We start from the raw sequence: 18,857 nt of genomic DNA on the forward strand, positions 1-18,857 counted from the left end.
CAGAGAATCACCAAGACCATCCTAACAACATGTCCACAACTTGACAAAGCATCACAATGTATATCAACAACATTAATCTCAATATTACATGTATTATATTATCAAAATTGATACATGGACATGCGTTGCACCTATTTGAATCATAACACATAGAAAATACCTTTCAATCCTCCATTATTGGGCTATTCAACCGAGTAAGAACATATTCTTTCTTTAATGTTTTCGACCCTCAAGGTGGTCTCCTTGACTCAACGATTTCGTCATAATACATTTACAGAAGTGATCTCAGCTCCCAGACTTATCTAACTAGTATGACAAATAGATTCCCCTCATAAGCCAATTACCCACTAGCTTTACCTTTAGTTAATATTTTTTGTATACCTTCCACTGCCATACACATTACACAATCACTTAATCTTCCTGAGTCTAAACTCATACTGTAACATGAAATTTACTTCACTCCAAATAGGAGACATAAAAAGATTCTTCACGCACCCATAACTTGGGACTACACATCCTATCACAATGGAAATCATACACTCAATAGTTCATCTATCATCCAGTAGACCTTCCTCGTCACTTCCAAGTCATATAAATACATCTCGCAGTACTATCATACTCCTCACGTAGCTATCCAGCCATGATTCCCACTAATACGGACAATACCGAACATAAAAGTTCAAAACACTTGCTCGCACAATCAGCACCTTAGTGCTCAAGCCATAGGCAAGATCCGGTCTCAAGTCCTCCAGACTGGCCTAACATCAAACTCACCGAGATCACGTCTCGCCCTTCTATCGGGGAATTACAAGCCATCAAGGTAAATCAAATACTGAGTGCTCGTTCGCGCATACGAACATATGGAAGGAATCGTAAGAGTTACTTTTCAAGCTGAATCAAGGATGCACGATAAGAATTCAAGAATGTGAAGTTTTCCTAAAGGTTCTGCAGCCTCTCGAGGATAAATACAGACGTCTCCGTACTGATCCGCGAGACTCTACTAAACCGGCTCATGACTCGCGAGACCAATTAACCTAGGCTCTGATACCAACTTGTCACGACCCAATTCCCGAACCTGGTCGTGATGGTGCCTCTCATGAAGACAAAGCCAACCATTCAACCTAATTCATCCTTTTAAGATAATTAATTAACACAATTATAGTATAAACATGGTTTAATAATATCCAACAGCAGAAAGTATAGATAAAATACGGAAATCCAACCCAACTCAGCCCTAACCGGGGTGTCACAAGTCATGAGCTACTACAGAGTTTACTAAAATTCTACAAAGTATGGAATTAGGAACAAAGTCTGAAGATATCATAAGTAATAGAAGATAAGGGAGAAAATGAGCCTTCGAACGCCATGCAGCTACCTCGATAACTCCGATGAAAACTGAACAGCAAAAAACTTGCTCTATGCCTCAAGAATACCTGTACCTGCACATATGGTTCAGGGAGTAATGTGAGTACTCCGACCTAGTGAGTAATAAATATAAATAATGACTGAAGGTAAGAAAACATCTTAAGGCACACAACATTCTATACAGAAGCAGTGAAATCATTTAAAATAACAATTCAGTGAAACATCATGTGAAATTTCTTTTAAACCAGTAAAACAGGTAATTTGGCAGTAAAATAACGAGTAGAAATCTGCCCCTCGGGCTCAGTATCAAAACAACAAGTAGAAATCTTCCCCTCGGGCTCAGTATCAAAATAATAACTAGAAATTTTCCCCTCGAGCTCAGTATCAAAATAATAAGTAGAAATCTGCCCCTCGGGCTCAGTATCAAAATAATAATTAGAAATCTGCCCCTCGGGCTCAATATCAAAATAATAAGTAGAAATTTGCCCCTCGGGCTCAGTATCTCAGAACACTATCAACCCCTCAGGCTCAGAACAGTATAAAGCGACCAGTCAATGAAATAAGAGCACATAATTATTATGGCAGATAATGCAGATAAAGAATAAATACATGAGTGTAATGCAATGCATATGACGGTACCCTCTGGTATCCATTGCGGTGTGCAGCCCAAGCCATCTATATTTATTTATCGTCGACGGCGCTCACTAGGGGTGTGTACAGACTCCGGAGGGGCTCCTACAGCCCAAGCATAATATCAAGCCATCTCGTGGCATCAAATCTAGGCCCTCGGCCTCATATCAATCTCAGTATAATCACCCAGGCTCTCAGCCTCAATATCAATGTAATCAACCAGGCTCTCGGCCTCAATATCAATGTAATCAACCAGGCTCTCAGCCTCAATATCAATATAACACTACTGCGGCGCGCAGCCGATCCATGCTCAGTCCAAAAATCATCATAAGCCCCTTGGGCATTTGTAAAATAGTAGTTCTCAGCCCGAAATATCATTTGGAAATATCATTTAAGTTTTCAAATATTAGAAAGATGGCTGAGTTTGCAAAACGCTATTTAAAACCTTGGACTAGGTTCAAATGATATGCAAAATATGCGAAAGCAGTGATATCAATCCCTGAAGGATTCAAATAATTGGCAAGAAGCCTACAATTGGAAACATGACTGAGGATTAAATTCTTTAACAAAATAAGTGAGGAAAACCAGTCAAAAATCCCCTAAGAGTTCTACAGGTCGGCACAAGGCCCCAAGCATGGCAACAAGCCCAATTCACTACAATAAAGTATACGTGTCAACCAAAAATGTAGTAAAATATCTCTCGGGACAGACCAAGTCACAATCTCCAATGGTTCTCTACCTCACGCCCATTATCCGGCGTGCAAGTCACCTCAATATAGCGTTACGATGTGAATTTCCGGGGTTTCAAACCCTCAGGACATCATTTACATCTATTACTCACCTCTAGCCGGCCAAATACTACTCTGTGATGCCCTTTCCTTTCGTATCGACCTCCTCGCGCGTCGAATCTAGCCAAAACTACAACGAATACATCACAATAGGCTAAGGGAATATAACCCAATCGAAAAGACTCGAAAAATATCAAAAATCACGAAATTTGCAAAACCCGAGCCCCGTGCCCACGTATTGAAATCCAGAAATTTTTACATCAAAATGTTCCTTATCTTGCCACGAGTCTATACATACCAAATTCACAAAAATCGGAGTCCATTTGACCCCTCAAATCCCAAATTTAGAATTTCAATCTCAAGCCCTAATTTCTTATAATTTGGCTATGTTTTCATGGATTTCTAGGATTGATTCTTCAATAAAATCATGTATTTAACTCATAAAACTTACCTCCAATCGATCTTAGTTGAAACTCCCTTCAATCCCCGTCCAAAAGCTCTCAAAATGACTAAAAATGGTGGAGAAATGGGGTGTTTTTCGCGAATGAAATGTAAACATTCTGCCCAATTTTTTTCGGAATTACTGCACACCCGCGTGTACTGTTCACCAGTGTTACTATTCACGGGGGTACTGTTCACCGATACTGTTACGGGGTAGTGTTCATGACACTATTCACGGATACTGTTACGGGGTACTGTTCATAACTACTGTTCACAGTGCTGTAAAAAAATGCAATAGCTTTATTTTTTTCGTGCCTAGATCGATCTGTTAACCTTCCGAAATACACCCGAGGCCCCCGAGACCTCAACTAAAAGCACCAACATGTCTTAAAACATTATCCAAACTTGCTCCAATCGTCAAAACACCTCAACTAACGCCAAAATCATCAAATTATATCGAATTCAAGCCTAAGTTCTTTTAAAACTTCTAAAACACACATTCGATCAAAAACCCGACCAAACGATGTCCGAATGACCTGAAATTTTGTACACATATCCCAAATGACACAATTAAGCTATAATAACTCTCGGAATTTCATTCCGACACCCGGATCAAAATCTCACCTCTCAACCGGAATTCGCCAAAATACTAACTTCGCCAATTCAAGCCTAATTCAACACCGGACCTCCAAAATTACTTCCAGTCCTGCTCCTAAGTCACAAATTACCTCCCTGAACTAACCGAACCGTCGAAATTCACATCCGAGCCCTCTAACTCATAATTCAACGTCCGGTTGACTTTTCCAACTTAAACCTTCTTAAAAGAGACTAAATGTCTCATTTCTTATCAAAATCGCTCCAAATAAATTCTAATGCACCCAATACCGATAATGAAATATGAGGAAGCAGAAAATGGGACGAACGAGACAATAACTCATGAGACGACGGGTCGGATCGTCACAACAATATCCAACTCTTAGAGTTTCACGTTGATTCTCAATTATTTTTCTTAAGTTGGATTTGTCCAGACCATGGAATAATTATTTTATATCTTAATCATGCTCGTTAAGCCGTATGTAAACTTGTGAGATTTTACTATAGAAAACGTAATTCCATATTGCTTTTAAAAACTTCTAAACTTGCTTAAGTTAAATAATTGCACTATGTCATCATTGAAGCAACTTTCTGTAAGGAGTTGTTCACTCAAATTCATCTATAATCTATCAATTCCAATCGTTTCATAGAATATATTAAATCTGATTCTGAACCCGATAGGCGCATAACTCTAAACCAAATAGAACTACTATCCGTAGAAAAAACAATTCCCAGCACCCTATAAAGTTTCATAAATCAAAGAATATGGGAAACAAAACTATAGAGAAGAACTTACCATTATTTAGTTGAAAGAGACCTGCCACAATTTACTTAAGCTTGAAAACTTTTTTGTTATTTGGTTTCGATTATTTGATGAATCTAAGACCTTTGCCGATAGGTTTAGTTGCGGCAGAAGCTTTGACTTCATTCCTTAATCCCCTTTTCTTTTTTTGTTTAATCTTTTCTATTGGGCTTTTATCCTTATTATTATTTTGTTTAAACAATTAAATTACTAATATGCCCTAACATAAATGTGGGGTATTACATCGGTTCCGCTTCTGCGGTCCTTGATCCACATTTGCGACCCACTGTCTTATGCCTCAGACAGCATCTGCGGTTGCCTAACCGCTTCTGCGGCGTCGCACCTGCGGTCCAAATTCTGCAAGTGTGAAACCAATAGGTTCAGCAAAGTTCAGCAATTCCTAAGTCCATTTCAACTTCTGTTAAGCATCCAAAACTCACTTGAGGCCCCGAGGACCTCAACCAAACATGCTAACCAATCCTAAAACATCATACGAACTTAATCCAACCCTCGGATCACATCAAACAACTCTAAAACCACGATTCACCGTCCAATCCAAGCCTAATGAACTTGAAATCTCAAGAATTCTACAACCACTACCGAAACCAACCAAACCATGTTCGATTGATCCCAAATTTTGCACACAAGTCATATTCAACACTATGGGGCTATCCAACTTTCGGAATCGGATTCCGACCCCGATATCAAAATCTCACTATCGATCCAGAAACTTCAAAAATTCAACTTTCGGAATTTCAAGCCTAAATAAGCTAGGGACTTCCAAAACACAATTCGAACACGCCCCTAAGCCCGAAATCATTCAACAAAGCTAACAGATTCGATGAAATTCCATTTCGAAGTTGTCTTCACACTGTTCCGACTACGGTCCAAATTCTAAAGCTTAAGCTCTAATTTAGGGACTAAGCGTGCCAAAACACTCCGAACTCAAAACGAATCTTCCCAGCAACTCAAAATAGTAGAAACAAATATGGGAAAGCAGTTAATAGGGGATCGGGGCATTAATTCTCAAAACTACTGGCCGCATCGTTACATCCTCCCCCTCTTAAAACATTCGTTCCTCCTCAAACGAGCATAGAGACATACCTGAAGTGGTGAAAAGTTAAGGGTAACGGCTGCACATATCCTACTTGTTCCCCCACGTCGCCTCCTCGACCGGCTGACCCCGCCACTGAACCTTCACTAATGCAATGTTCTTTGACCTCAGGTTTTGAACCTGCTTGTCCAATATCACCATTGGCTCCTAAACATAAGATAGATCCTTGTCCAAATAGACTGAACTGAAATCTAACATATATGATGCATCACCATGGTACTTACGAAGCATCGAAACATGAAATACCGGATAAAATCCTGCCAAGTTGGGAGGTAAGGCAAGCTCATAAGCAACCTCCCCAACACGTCGCAATACCTTAAAAGGACCAATAAACCTCAGACTCAATTTTCCTTCTTCTCAAATCTCATAACGCCCTTCATAGGCGAAACCCAAAGCAAGATCTGCTCTCCAACCATATAGGAAACATCACGAACCTTCTGGTCCGCATAACTCTTCTGTCTGGACTGGGCTATGCGGCGTCTATCTTGAATCACCTTAACCCTCTCCAAGGCATCCTGAACCAAGTCTGTGTCCAATAATCTAGTTTCGCCCAGCTCGAACCAACCCACTAGGGATCTACACCGCCTACCATACAAAGCCTCATACGGTGCCATCTAAATGCTGGACTGATAATTGTTGTTGTAGGCAAACTCCACAGTGGCAAGAATTGATCCCAAGAACCTCCAAACTCCATCACACACGCACGGAGCATATCCTCAAGAATTTGAATAGTGCGCTCGGACTTTCCGTCCGTCTGGGGGTGAAATGTTGTGCTCAACTCCACCTGAGTACCCAACTCATGTTGTACGGCCCTCCAAAACCGTGATGTGAACTGGGTACCTCTATATGAAATGATAGAAACTAGAATACAATGCAGACGAACAATCTCCCGGATATAAATCCCAGCCAACCGCTCTGAATAGTAGGTAGTACACACAGGAATGAAGTGCGTAGACTTGGTCAGCCGATCCACAATCACCCAAATGGCATCGAACTTCCTCAAATTCCATAGGAGTCCAACTACAAAGTCCATGGTGATCCGCTCCCACTTCTACTCCGGAATCTCTATCTGCTGAAGCAACCCACCCGGTCTCTGGTGCTCATACTTTACTTGCTGACAATTGAGGCACCGAGCTACAAACCTAACTATATCTTTCTTCATCCGCCTCCACCAATAGTGCTGCCTCAAATCTTGGTACATCTTCGAGGCACCCGGATGGATGGAGTACCGTGAACTATGGGCCTCCTCTAGAATCAACTCTCGAAGCCCATCAACTTGGGTACACATATCCGACCCTGCGCATCCTCAATAACCCGTCATCATCAATGGTCACATCTCTGGCATCACCATGCAGAACCTTGTCCTTGAGGACGAGCAAATGAGGTTCATTATACGAACGCTCTCTAAATACGATCAAACAAGGAAGATTGAGAAATCACACAAGCTAGAACCCGACTGGGCTCCGAAAGATCCAATCTCACAAACTGGTTGGCTAAGGCCTGAACATCCATCGCCATGGGACTCTCCGCTGCTTGTAGATAAGCCAAACTCCCCAAATTCTTTGCCCGGCAACTCAAAGCATCAGCCACCACATTGGTCTTGCTCGAGTGATACAAGATAGTGATGTCATAGTCCTTCAGCAGCTCTAACCACCTCCTTTAGTGCAAATTAAGGTCCTTCTGCTTGAATAGATGCTGCAAACTCCGGTGATTAGTATAAATCTCACAAGGAACACCATACAAATAATGACGCCAGATCTTCAAGGAGTGAACAATAGCAGCTAACTCGAGATCATGGACATGATAATTCTTTTCATATACCTTGCAACTGTCTGGACGCGTAGACAATCACCCTACCGTCCTGTATTAATACCACTCCAAAGTCAATCCTCGAGGAATCACAATAGACAGTATAAGACCCCAAACCTGTAGGCAATATCAATACTGGGGCTGTAGTCAAAGCTATTTTGAGCTTCTGGAAGCTCTCCCCACACTCTTCCGTCCAATTGAACGAAGCACCCTTCTAGGTCAGCCTGGTCATATGTGATGCAATAGAAGAAAATCCCTCAACAAATCGACGGTAATAACCTGCCAAGCTAAGAAAACTACGGATCTCTGTAGATTAGGATAGTCTGGGCCAACTCTACACTGCTTCCACTTTCTTCTGATCCACCTTGATCTCTTCATTCGATACCACGTTACCCAAGAAGGCCATGGAATCCAACCAAAACTCACATTTCGAGAACTTCGCATATAATTTCTTTTCTCTCAAAGTTTGAAGCACTGTCCTCAGGTGTTGCTCATGATCTTCCCAACTCCGGGAGTATACCAGAATGTCATCAATAAAGACAATGATGAACGAGTCAAGATAGGGTCGGAACACACTGTGCATCAAATGCATAAATGTTGCTGGGGCATTGTCAACCCAAATGACATAACAAGGAACTCGTAATGACCATAACGAGTCTTGAAAGCAGTCTTCGGGATATCTGGCTCCCGAACCATCAACTGATGATAACCTGAACGCAAGTCAATCTTAGAAAACACTCGAGCACCCTGTAACTGGTCAAACAGATCATCAATACGAGGCAAAGGATACCGGTTCTTCATTGTAACTTTGTTCAACTAGCGATAATCAATGCACATACGCATAGAACCATCTTTTTTCTTCACAAACAAGATAGGAGCATCCCAAGGTGATACACTGGGCTGAATAAAACCCTTATCAAGAAATTCATGTAACTGATCCTTCAACTCCTTCAACTCAGGAGGATCCATACAATAAGGAGGAATAGAAATGGGCTGAGTTCCCGACAACAAATCAATGCCGAAATCAATATATTTGTCGGGTGGCATACCCGGAAGATCAGCTGAAAACAAATCAGGGAAATCTTGTACTATTGGAACTGAATCAATTGTAGGGGTATCAATACTGACATCTCTCACATAGGCTAGATATGTGTCACACCTTTTCTCAACCATTCGTTGAGCCTTAAGGAATGAAATAACTCTACTAGGAGTGTAATGTAAAGAACCCCGCCACTCTACTCGCAGTACACCTGGAATAGCCAGTGTCATGGTTTTGTCGTGACAATCAAGAATAGCATAATGGGCCGACGACTAGTCCATGCCCAAGAGAACATCAAAATCTACCATGCTGAGTAATAACAAGTTGGCTCTGATCTCAAAACCACTAAGAGCAATCAAACACGATCGATAAACGTGGTCCACAATAAGAGAATCTTCCACAAGAGTAGAAACAAAAACATGGGAACTCAAAGAATCCTGAGATACACCCAAATGCGGGGCAAAATAAGAGGACACATAAGAATAAGTGAAGCCTGGATCAAATAAAAGTGATGCATCTCTATGATAAACCAGGACAATACATGTGATGATAGAATTGGAGACGAAGCCTTAGTACAGGCAGGAAGGGCATAGTATATGGCATGGCCTCCCCCTATAGGGAGACCTCTACCTCCCCGACCTTCAAATCTAGCTGGCTGGGCAGGTGGGGCAGCAACTGGTGCTGTGATCATAGCCTAGGAACTCTACGGAGCACGCTGTGGTTGAGAAGTCTGTAGAGGTGCACCCCTCCTAAGTCTGGGGCAATCTCTCACCATATGGCGTGTGTCGCCACACTCAAAACAAGCACTGAGAGGACATGGCGGTTGTGATTGGCTCGGGCCAGGTTTGTTGGACTGACCACTGAAAGCACCTCGTGTAGGAGGCACACTATATACTAGAGGTGCCTTGTGAGGCCTAGGAGGAGCTGGGATACCTTTGGCTGCTGGAAGAGCTGAATGAACAGGGCGACTCATATAACCCCTACCATGATGACCTGCTGCTGGGGCACGGGCACCAGAGAAATGGCCCGATTCTCGAGACCTCTTGGCCTCCCTCTCCTCTCTATCCCGAGCAAGCATGCCCTCTATTCTCCTAGAAATTCTCACCACCTGCTGATAAGATATATCCATCTCCAACTCCCGGGCCATGCTGGACCTGATGCTGGGAATGAGCCCCTCAATAAACCAGCAAACTCTCTCACGAATTATAGAAACCAAGGCCGGTGAATGCCTAGCTAAGTCAATGAAACAGATATCATACTCCGAAACAGTCATAGTACCTTGGCGCGAATGCTCAAACTCTACGCGTCATGCGTCCCTGAGGCTCTGAGGAACATACTCCCTCAAAAACATATCTGAAAACTGGGTCTATGTAAGGGAGCTGCCTCAACTGGACTATCCAACTCAAAAGTACGCCACCACTGATAGGCTGCTCCTCAAAGCTAGAAGGCAGTGAAAGAAACCCCACTCGATCCTGATATACCCATAGTGCGGAGAGTACGGTAGCACTCCTCCAGAAATCCCAGGGCATCATCTAATGCTAGACCATTGAATGTAGGAGGCTTGTACTTCTTGAACCTCTCAAGTCTCCGCTGCTCATCCTCCGAAGCTGCTGCCCTATCCTCGGGCCGAACTAGGGCTATAGACGGTACAGGTATAACCTCTAGGATCTGATCAACCTAGACTCGCTGCTCTAGGTTGCAGGTAGCGGGAGTCTGTGCTCCTCCCCCAGCCTAGGATGTGGCTGTAGCAAGCGGAACCAACCCTGCCTGAGCTAGAGTGGTGTACATGCTCATGAATTGTGCAAGGGTCTCCTGAAGAGCTGGAGTAGTAGTAGTAGTAGGTGTATTAGGTGCTTGGCCTTCGGCTGGAGCTGCTGGTGGATGCTCTGTGGTAGCTCGCGCGGGTGCTCTGGCTACACCACGTGCGCGTCCTCGACTTCTCCCCCGACCGCGACCTCTGGCGGCTCTAGAAGGGGGCACGGGTGCCTGGTCATCTCCAGTAGCACGTGTCCTCACCATCTATGAAAGAATAGAAGATAGAGGTTTAGAATTTTGATATAGAAAAATCTCGCATGACAAGGAAATCAATTGAAGTGGAATTTTCCTAACAGTTACATAGCCCCTCGAAGATAAGTACAGACGTCTCCATACCGATCCACGAGACTCTAATAAACCGGCTTGAGATTCATGAATCTTATGAACCTAGAGCTCTGATACCAACTTGTCACGACCCAAGTTCTCCCTCCGTGAACTGTCGTGACGGCACCTAGTCTCTACAACTAGGTAAGCCTAACCAGTTGCGGAAAATAGGAATTTAAAAGTACAACTAGCCATCTAACAGGTAAATATAGATAAAATATTTAAAATATCACTCGGCATATACAATAATAACACTCTCAGCTAATAATAAAACTCTCAAAACCCGAAATCTTATGAATCACAAACTAGAGAAAATACATAGTGTTCTAACTCCAGTAGTCTAAACAAAAGTAACTACAGAAGTTTTATAACTAAAAGGGAGAATAGATAGGGACTTCTCGATCTGGGAACGCGGCAGATATACCTCGAAGTCTCTGTAATCACCTCACCTCACTAATAGTATGGCTGAGCAGAAGAACCTAGATCTGCACACGAAAAACATGTGCAGGAAAGGGCATGAGTACACCACAGTGGTACCTAGAAAGTGCCAAGCCTAACCTTGATCGAGTATTGACGAGGAAGGTCAGGGCTCTACTGGTTATATACATATAACAAGGTAAAATAGTATAAAATGTGACAACATAATTAAAATACCAATAGTCGATAAAGAATAAAAATCACAGAAGAATAAAACTCAGTACACAGAGATAGCAACAGGGGATCTCCCAAGATAGCGTCCCGTAGTCCCAAATGTAAATGTGCAGAGGATCTCCCGGGATATCATCCCGTAGTCCAAATAATAAATATGCAGGGAAATCTCCCAGAATACCAATCCGTAGTCCCAAAGTAAATATCTAGTACAGGGGGATCTCCCGGGATCTCGTCCCGTAATCCCAATTATAAATGTGCAGGGGGATCTCCCGGAATACTGATCCGTAGTCCCAAAGTAAACATGCAAGGGGATCTCCTGGAATATCCATCCGTAGTCCCAAAGTAAACACAACAGTCTTAAGAAGGAAATCTACAGTTCTATTCAAGAATAAATAGGAGTTTCTACTCTAAACATGCTGCACATAATCCAAATAAGCAGTTAAAGCAGATACGATGATTAAATCATATAGTCATGCTTTCCTAAGTTAAACAGAAACTTGAAATACAAGTATTGCTCAATTAGAAGAAAACACAGATATTTACTTAATGAAAACGAGGTTTTTCAGCAATTAACATGTGTATGCACTCGTCACTTCACGTGCACGACACTCATATAATAACAATACCAAAATACTAAGGGGAGTTCCTCCACACAAGGTTAGGCAAGCTACTTACCTCGAACCAGCTCAATCAATACGAAATCATGCTCTTACCACGAGTATCCAACTCCGAGTGTCCCAAATCTAATCAAATAAATTTCATAATGTAAATATAACTACAAATAATGAATATAGCTAAAGGAATTGAAGCTAAGGTAAGAAAATAGAAAAATGCTCAAAAATCCTCCCCGGTCCCACGTCTGAGAATCGGATAAAAGTTATCAATTTAGAACACACATTCACTCACGAGAACGCTCGTCCAAAAATCACTCAATTTCGACAACTAAAACCGATTCAAAACCCAAAAACTTGATTGGGGAACTTTTCTCAATTCTTCCCAATATTTCACCCCAAATCTGAAATTAAATGATAAAACTAAGCTTAGATTAATGGGATATAATCATAAAAGAGTTAGGAAACAATACCCATTGATCTTCTCTTCAATAACCCCACAAAATCGCCTTCCACCGAGCTCGAATTTGATTTTTTTGAAGTTATGAATTTCAAACCCTCGATTTTTTCTTCTCTGCCTAGCGAAATCTGCTTCTGCGAGGGGTTAACTGCACTTGCGGCCCCGCTTCTGTGGCCAATAATCCGCACCTGCAAAATTTCATTATATCTCCAGACCCGCACCTGCGCCCCTCTTCACACAGATGTGGTTCCGCTTCTGCGGTCCTTGAGCCGCATCTCCGACCCACTACCTTATGCCTCAGACCACATCTACGGTTGCCTAACTACTTTTGCGGCGCCGCACCTGCGGTCCAAACTCCGCAGGTGCGAAACCAGCAGGTTCAGCAATTCCTAAGTCCATTTCAACTTCCGTTAAGCGTCTGAAACTCACTAGAGGCCCCTAGTACCTTAACCAAACATGCCAACCAATCCTAAAACATCATACAAATTTAATCCAACCCTCGGATCACATCAAACAACTCTAAAACCACGATTCACCCTCCAATCTAAGCCTAATGAACTTGAAATTTCAAGAATTCTACAACCGATGCCGAAACCAACCAAACCATGTCCGATTGATCCTAAATTTTGCACACAAGTCGCATTCAACACTATGGAGCTATTCTAACTTTCGGAATCCGATTCCGACCCCGATATCAAAATCTCACTATCGATCCGGAAACTTCAAAAATTTAACTTTCGGCATTTCAAGCCTAAATAAGCTACGGACCTCCAAAACACAATTCGAACACACCCCTAAGCCCGAAATTACTCAATGGAGCAAACAGAATAGACCGAATTCCATTCCGAAGTCGTCTTCACACTATTCCGACTACTGTCCAAATTCTAAAGCTTAAGCTCTCATTTAGGGACTAAGTATCCCAAAACACTCCGAAACTCAAAATAAATCTTCCCGGCAATTCACAATAGCAGAAACAAACACGGAAAAATTACTTAATAGGGGATCAGGGCGTTAATTCTCAAAACGACCGGCTGAGTCGTTACAATTGATATCAAAATACTTTATTTTCCAAATAAAAATTTTCAGTTAGAAAATATTAGTACAGTAGTTGAGCTTTATTTTTAAATAAAGAATTCTTATTTTAATTTAATTTCAATAAATAAGATTCCATATATAGTTCTTATGTGATATTTTCTTTTTTGACTATCTCTCACAAACTCTCCTTAAGATTGCCAAATGTCTTTATTATAGTTTCTCGGTTGGCTTAACCACAATCCAAACTTTATTCTTTATATATATATATATTAGAAGAGATGGTTTTCGACATGGCTGCTTACCTGTGTTTTAATTTTTGTTTAAGGGCAGTTTGGACTTTTAACAGAATCTAATAAGCTATGTCCTTTAAATCAAAAACTGAACGGCGGGTCCGAACTCGGTCGGAAAGTTTGAATTTTTTGTTTCCCTCCCAAGACAAAAAATTATATATATTTAATTATCCAATAAAAATAATTATAATTCAATATCATACATTTTGGCAATTAAGGACATTTATGATGGGGCAAAGACTCGGGTTAGGACAGTAGGAGCCGACTCTGAGGATTTTCCGGTTGTTATGGGGTTACACCAAGGTTCTGCGCTCAATCCGTTCCTATTCGCCCTGGTGATGGACGCGTTGACACATCACATTTAAGGAGATGTGCCATGGCGCATGCTATTCGCCGATGATATAGTTCTAATTGATGAGTCGCGAACCGGTGTTAACGAGAGGCTGGAGGTTTGGAGACAAGCTCTTGAATCTATGGGTTTCAAGCTTAGCAGGTCAAAGACGGAATACGTGGAGTGTAATATCAGCACTGAGCAAAGGGAAGTGGGCGTGGATGTGAGGCTTGAATCACAAGTCATCCCGAGTAGAGACAGCTTCAAGTACCTTGGGTCGGTTATCCAAGAGGGGAGATCGACGAGGATGTTACACACCGTATCGGGGTAGGATGGATGAAATGGAGGTTAGCATCTGGAGTATTGTGTGATAAGAGAGTGTCACTAATACTCAAAGGTAAGTTCTATAAAGCGGTGGTTAGGCCGGCCATGATGTATGGGGCTGAGTGTTGGCCGGTTAAGAAATCACATATCCAGAAGATGAAGGTAGCAGAAATGAGGATGTTGAGGTGGATGTGTGGGCACACTAGGATGGATAAGATTAGGAATGATGTTATTCGGGAGAAGGTGTGTGTGGCTCCCATTGATGACAAGATGCGGGAAGCAAGGCTCAGGTGGTTCGGGCACGTTCAGCGGAGAAGCCTAGAAGCTCCGGTAAGGAGCTACGAACGACTGGTTGTGGAGGGCCGAGAAGAGGTAGAGGGCGGTGTAAGAAGTATTGGGGGGAGGTGATTAGGCAGGATATGGCGATGCTTCATCTTACCGAGGACATGGCACTCGATAGGAACATGTGGAGGTCGAGTATAAGGGTTGTAGGTTAGGAGGTAGTTGAGTCTTGTCTTATGCCATAACTTTGCGAGACTAGTTTGGTAGGGACATTATTTTGCTTTTGCTTTGTATCATTCTTCTTGATTTCATGTTGTTCTTATTTTTCATATATATATATTCTTTCATATTATTTCTGTGGTGTTATTAATATTGTCTTCTTTTGTCTTTTTGTCTTTTTGAACCGAGGGTCTTTCGGAAACAGCCTCTCGACTCCTTTGGGGTAGGGGTAAGGTCAGCGTACACACTACCCTCCCCAGACCCCACTAGTGAGATTTCACTGGGTTGTTGTTGTTGTCGTCGTCGTCTGCCCGGGCAAAAAAAATGTTAGGAAATTTTATTATGTTAAGACGAAATATATGGCTTATAAAAGTATAGCTTAATATACTTTACATGAAAATAATCATGTTCCTGTCTTTGTATCAAACCAAGTAGAAGCAGCACGTCTTTTTATCCACTTAGAAATTTAAAGACATACATAACAATAATTATCTACAACCCTTTGAAGAAAAAGCTCCAAATAACAGACAATTAAGTACGTTAAGGAAAAAACTTAATTATAAGCTCTCGTTTGCACAAATCCAAATAATACAAGATATATGTCTTCTATATACAAAATTAATATATCTTTAAATCATGGTTAAATTAAATTACTTAATTTGATTTAAATATAGAGACTAGAGTGCAAGTAATTAATTATTTTTCTCATGAGTAAGTCCTCTAAATCCACATATACTTAGCAAACAATAGCTGAATATGTTGATAATCATATTTTGCCCAGGATAAATTTCTATGTGAAATGTAACCAAATATGCGCGCACACACACAAAATTATGTATGTAGAGACTTACATAGGTATTGAGTTGGCGTATGAAACTGGAGAAATTGTTGTGCTTAAAATATTTTGGTAACATGCTCAGAAAACTCAGCTGGACACCACACAACAAAACCACTTCCTTCACCATTCCATGAAACTACCTTATTATTCTCTTCTTCTTGCTCCTCCAAAAGATCATAAGTTTTCAACAAGAACGGCGCCGGGCACTTCGTTCTCAATGACCGTCCAATTTTCCGGCTGATATTCCGACCATCTGCCGGTGCCGGAATAGCATGTGTAGCCATGGCTATGTATATTAATGGAGATTCTTTTTTTTGTTGAGTAACCAAAAGGAATTCTGGTGCGGTGGTTCTTACTTATATTGGTGTTTTTGGAGGGGGCACGTTTCTTTCTATTTTCTCTCTTTTTGTGAGATTTCTTTGTCAAGTGCATGCAACTTTTTCTATCTAGACTACCAAAAGTGACACATTCGACTGTGGATATTTTTATTGATTTTTTTTTTGGGCATTGAGACGATAGTGATATTAGAGGCTTGGTCAGGATTTTAAATTTATAGATTTGGAATCTTAATTTTTTTAAGTTATTTAATTTTAAATTCTAATAATTTATATATATTTAATTAAAAATTTAAGATAAATATATAATTTGAACCAAAATTATTGAGTTCGACCAAACGTGTATCCGACGTATGGCGGATGAGTGATATGATTATCTTGATTAGAAGATGTGTAGAAGTTTCACGATTCTTGGATATAATAAGCAAATATACGTGGAATTTGGACACATGTGCCTCTTGGAATTTCTTTTAACTAATAAAAGACCATACTCATTCTTCTAACATGGCATACAACTATCATATTGCTGTCGTGTGCTGTGTAATGTTTTGAAGTATTTAAGTTTTGTACTCCTATAGTAGTAAAATAAATTTTGTATATACTTATATAATTTAAGTTAAAATAATGAATGCAAGTGTAATGAGAATGAGCCGCGAATGCTGACTCGGCTTCAGAAGTGTCTAGAAAAGTAATGTCACTTCTCATATTATTTAATTTAATTCTTCAATTTAATTTTCATACGTTATTCCGCGACCATACTCATGAGACATACTTTATCCATTTCATTAAGTAAGAATGTTCGATTAAAAACGATATTTTAAAATTATTTTTAAAATTTGTTATGTGAAGTAACTTGTAATATTTCTCCGACTAGAAAATTGTGATATTTTAAGCAAATAAGAATTTTAAATTAATTTATTTTAAAATATAAAAATGTGGCATTTACAAATTCAAAAAAAGAGATACCACATGTCACGACCCAAAATCCACTAAGGGTCGTGATGGCGCCGGACACCGTTGTCAGGCAAGCCAACCAAAATACTTAATTAAATTATCGTTTTAATAATTTTGAAAACTATGGTTTTCCTCCAATTTTACCAGTAAAGATAATCGTTTCAAATCGAATATGAATATTAAGCAGTTAATACAAGATACCTCATAATCATCTCAGAACCCGGTGTTGTGAGCACGTGATTTTTGTTTCGCGCGGCAATCACTCCAAAAGAAATAAAAAAATAATAATAATTGGTCCTGCTGTACAATTTTTGGATTTTTACATGGCACTTTGTTAATTATTTATGATTTTTTGCCCATTTTATTTTATTAAAACAAAATACAAAAAATGTATGTGTCATGCATAATTTGAACCGTAATCCGGTTGTTAAATAGAAAATCATAAATAGGCATCTTTGTCCGTGATTTTGTTCTTGCTTGATTTTACCTGTTTTAAAATATTTAAGGTGTGTGCAAACAATTGTATTAAGTATTTATTTAATTTTAATTTGATTTACTTAGGTTTTGTTTTTAAAATAAAGAAGAAAATAAAATAATAATAATAAAAAAAATCTTTTCGGACTTGGGCCAATTTTAAACAAATTGGCCCAAACAAACTCAGCCCAAAACCCCTGTGCAACCCAGTCCAGTCCAGCTGACACCAAAGACGTCCAAACGACGTCGTAATGGTTAAGTCTGATCTGAGCCGTTGATCTCTAAATTGATCAACGGCCAAGATCACCTCCCCATAACCCACTGATGACCCCGACCCGTTTCCACCCGGACCGACCCAAACCCTCTAAAGATGAAACGACACCGTCCCCTATCAGCCAAGAGATCCTGACCCTTCATCGCACCCCATCCAACGGTTAGGAATCAACCCCTCACTAACTATATAAACCCATAACCTTACCCTGCCCCCCCTATCCGAACCCCAGCTTTAGGTCACCTTCGTCCTTCGTCGTCTTCACCAGAACCCCAAACCCTAGAGCCGCCCCTGTATCCTTCACCATGAAAACCGGCGGCACGGACGCCGGTGACCCCGCCCTTAACACCATAGAACCCCCTTGCCATCCGGAACACGGATCTGTTAACCACGTAGTTCGAATCCCTTCCCACCTTCTCGAATCTTCATTTGAAGATTCGAGTCGGAACCCGATTTACACCAATCGACCTCAACTTCACACCAGACAGTCCCCAGACCCCCTCGTGACCAAACCATGCTTGGTTTGGTCCGAATCTAACCAGGGAAACACGAATCCCAGATCTAATTTTTGAACCCTAGTTTTCTCCGTGCATGTTCCGTGTCTGTTCAAGCCGAAGAGATTAAGGTCTAATAGACCTTAATCGAAGTGTTTCCGAGAAACACTTCGATTAAAGTCCGTTCAGCCTTAAGAAAGGTTTGTCCGAGTCCAAGTTAAGGTTTTTGATTTTTCGAGATTTAAGGTGAGTTTTGCTTTTTCTTTTCTTATTTCTGTTAGTCCATGTGATTGATTAAAGGTCTGTTCATGTTTTGTTTTAATTTGTGTCTTTGAATTTTTATCAACTGTTGTTTGTCCACTTTACCTGAACCTCTGTGTTTGTTTGAATCCATCTCCTATTCTGATAATGCGTATGTATGTATGTGCTGTGCAAATAATTGAGCTTCAAATTTTGACTGATCAACTGATCCCTCGAGTACCACTTTGTTTAGTCAGTATAATTCAAATCATGTGTCGATACTGTTAAATGTTTGATTTTTGGCTACGATTGTGCATGTTATGATTA

At 40.8% G+C, this 18,857-nt stretch overlaps 1 long non-coding RNA gene across 2 annotated transcripts; it reads right to left on the reverse strand.

Annotated features, from left to right (window-relative positions):
- Positions 1-1,129: 1,129 nt before the first annotated feature.
- On the reverse strand, positions 1,130-16,250 carry LOC142181531 (uncharacterized). Of its 2 annotated transcripts, none has more exons than XR_012710181.1 (3): positions 15,776-16,249; positions 12,048-12,115; positions 1,130-1,439 (listed from the first exon to the last, which is right to left on the reverse strand). It is a non-coding gene; the product is annotated as an uncharacterized LOC142181531 (long non-coding RNA). The 2 variants fall into 2 exon arrangements; XR_012710182.1 differs by lacking the exon at positions 1,130-1,439 and adding an exon at positions 10,887-11,206 and having other exon boundaries at positions 15,776-16,250.
- Between the last annotated feature and the right edge of the window lie 2,607 nt (positions 16,251-18,857).

Source organism: Nicotiana tabacum, chromosome 6, assembly GCF_000715075.1.
Source record: "Nicotiana tabacum cultivar K326 chromosome 6, ASM71507v2, whole genome shotgun sequence".
NCBI lineage: Eukaryota > Viridiplantae > Streptophyta > Magnoliopsida > Solanales > Solanaceae > Nicotiana > Nicotiana tabacum.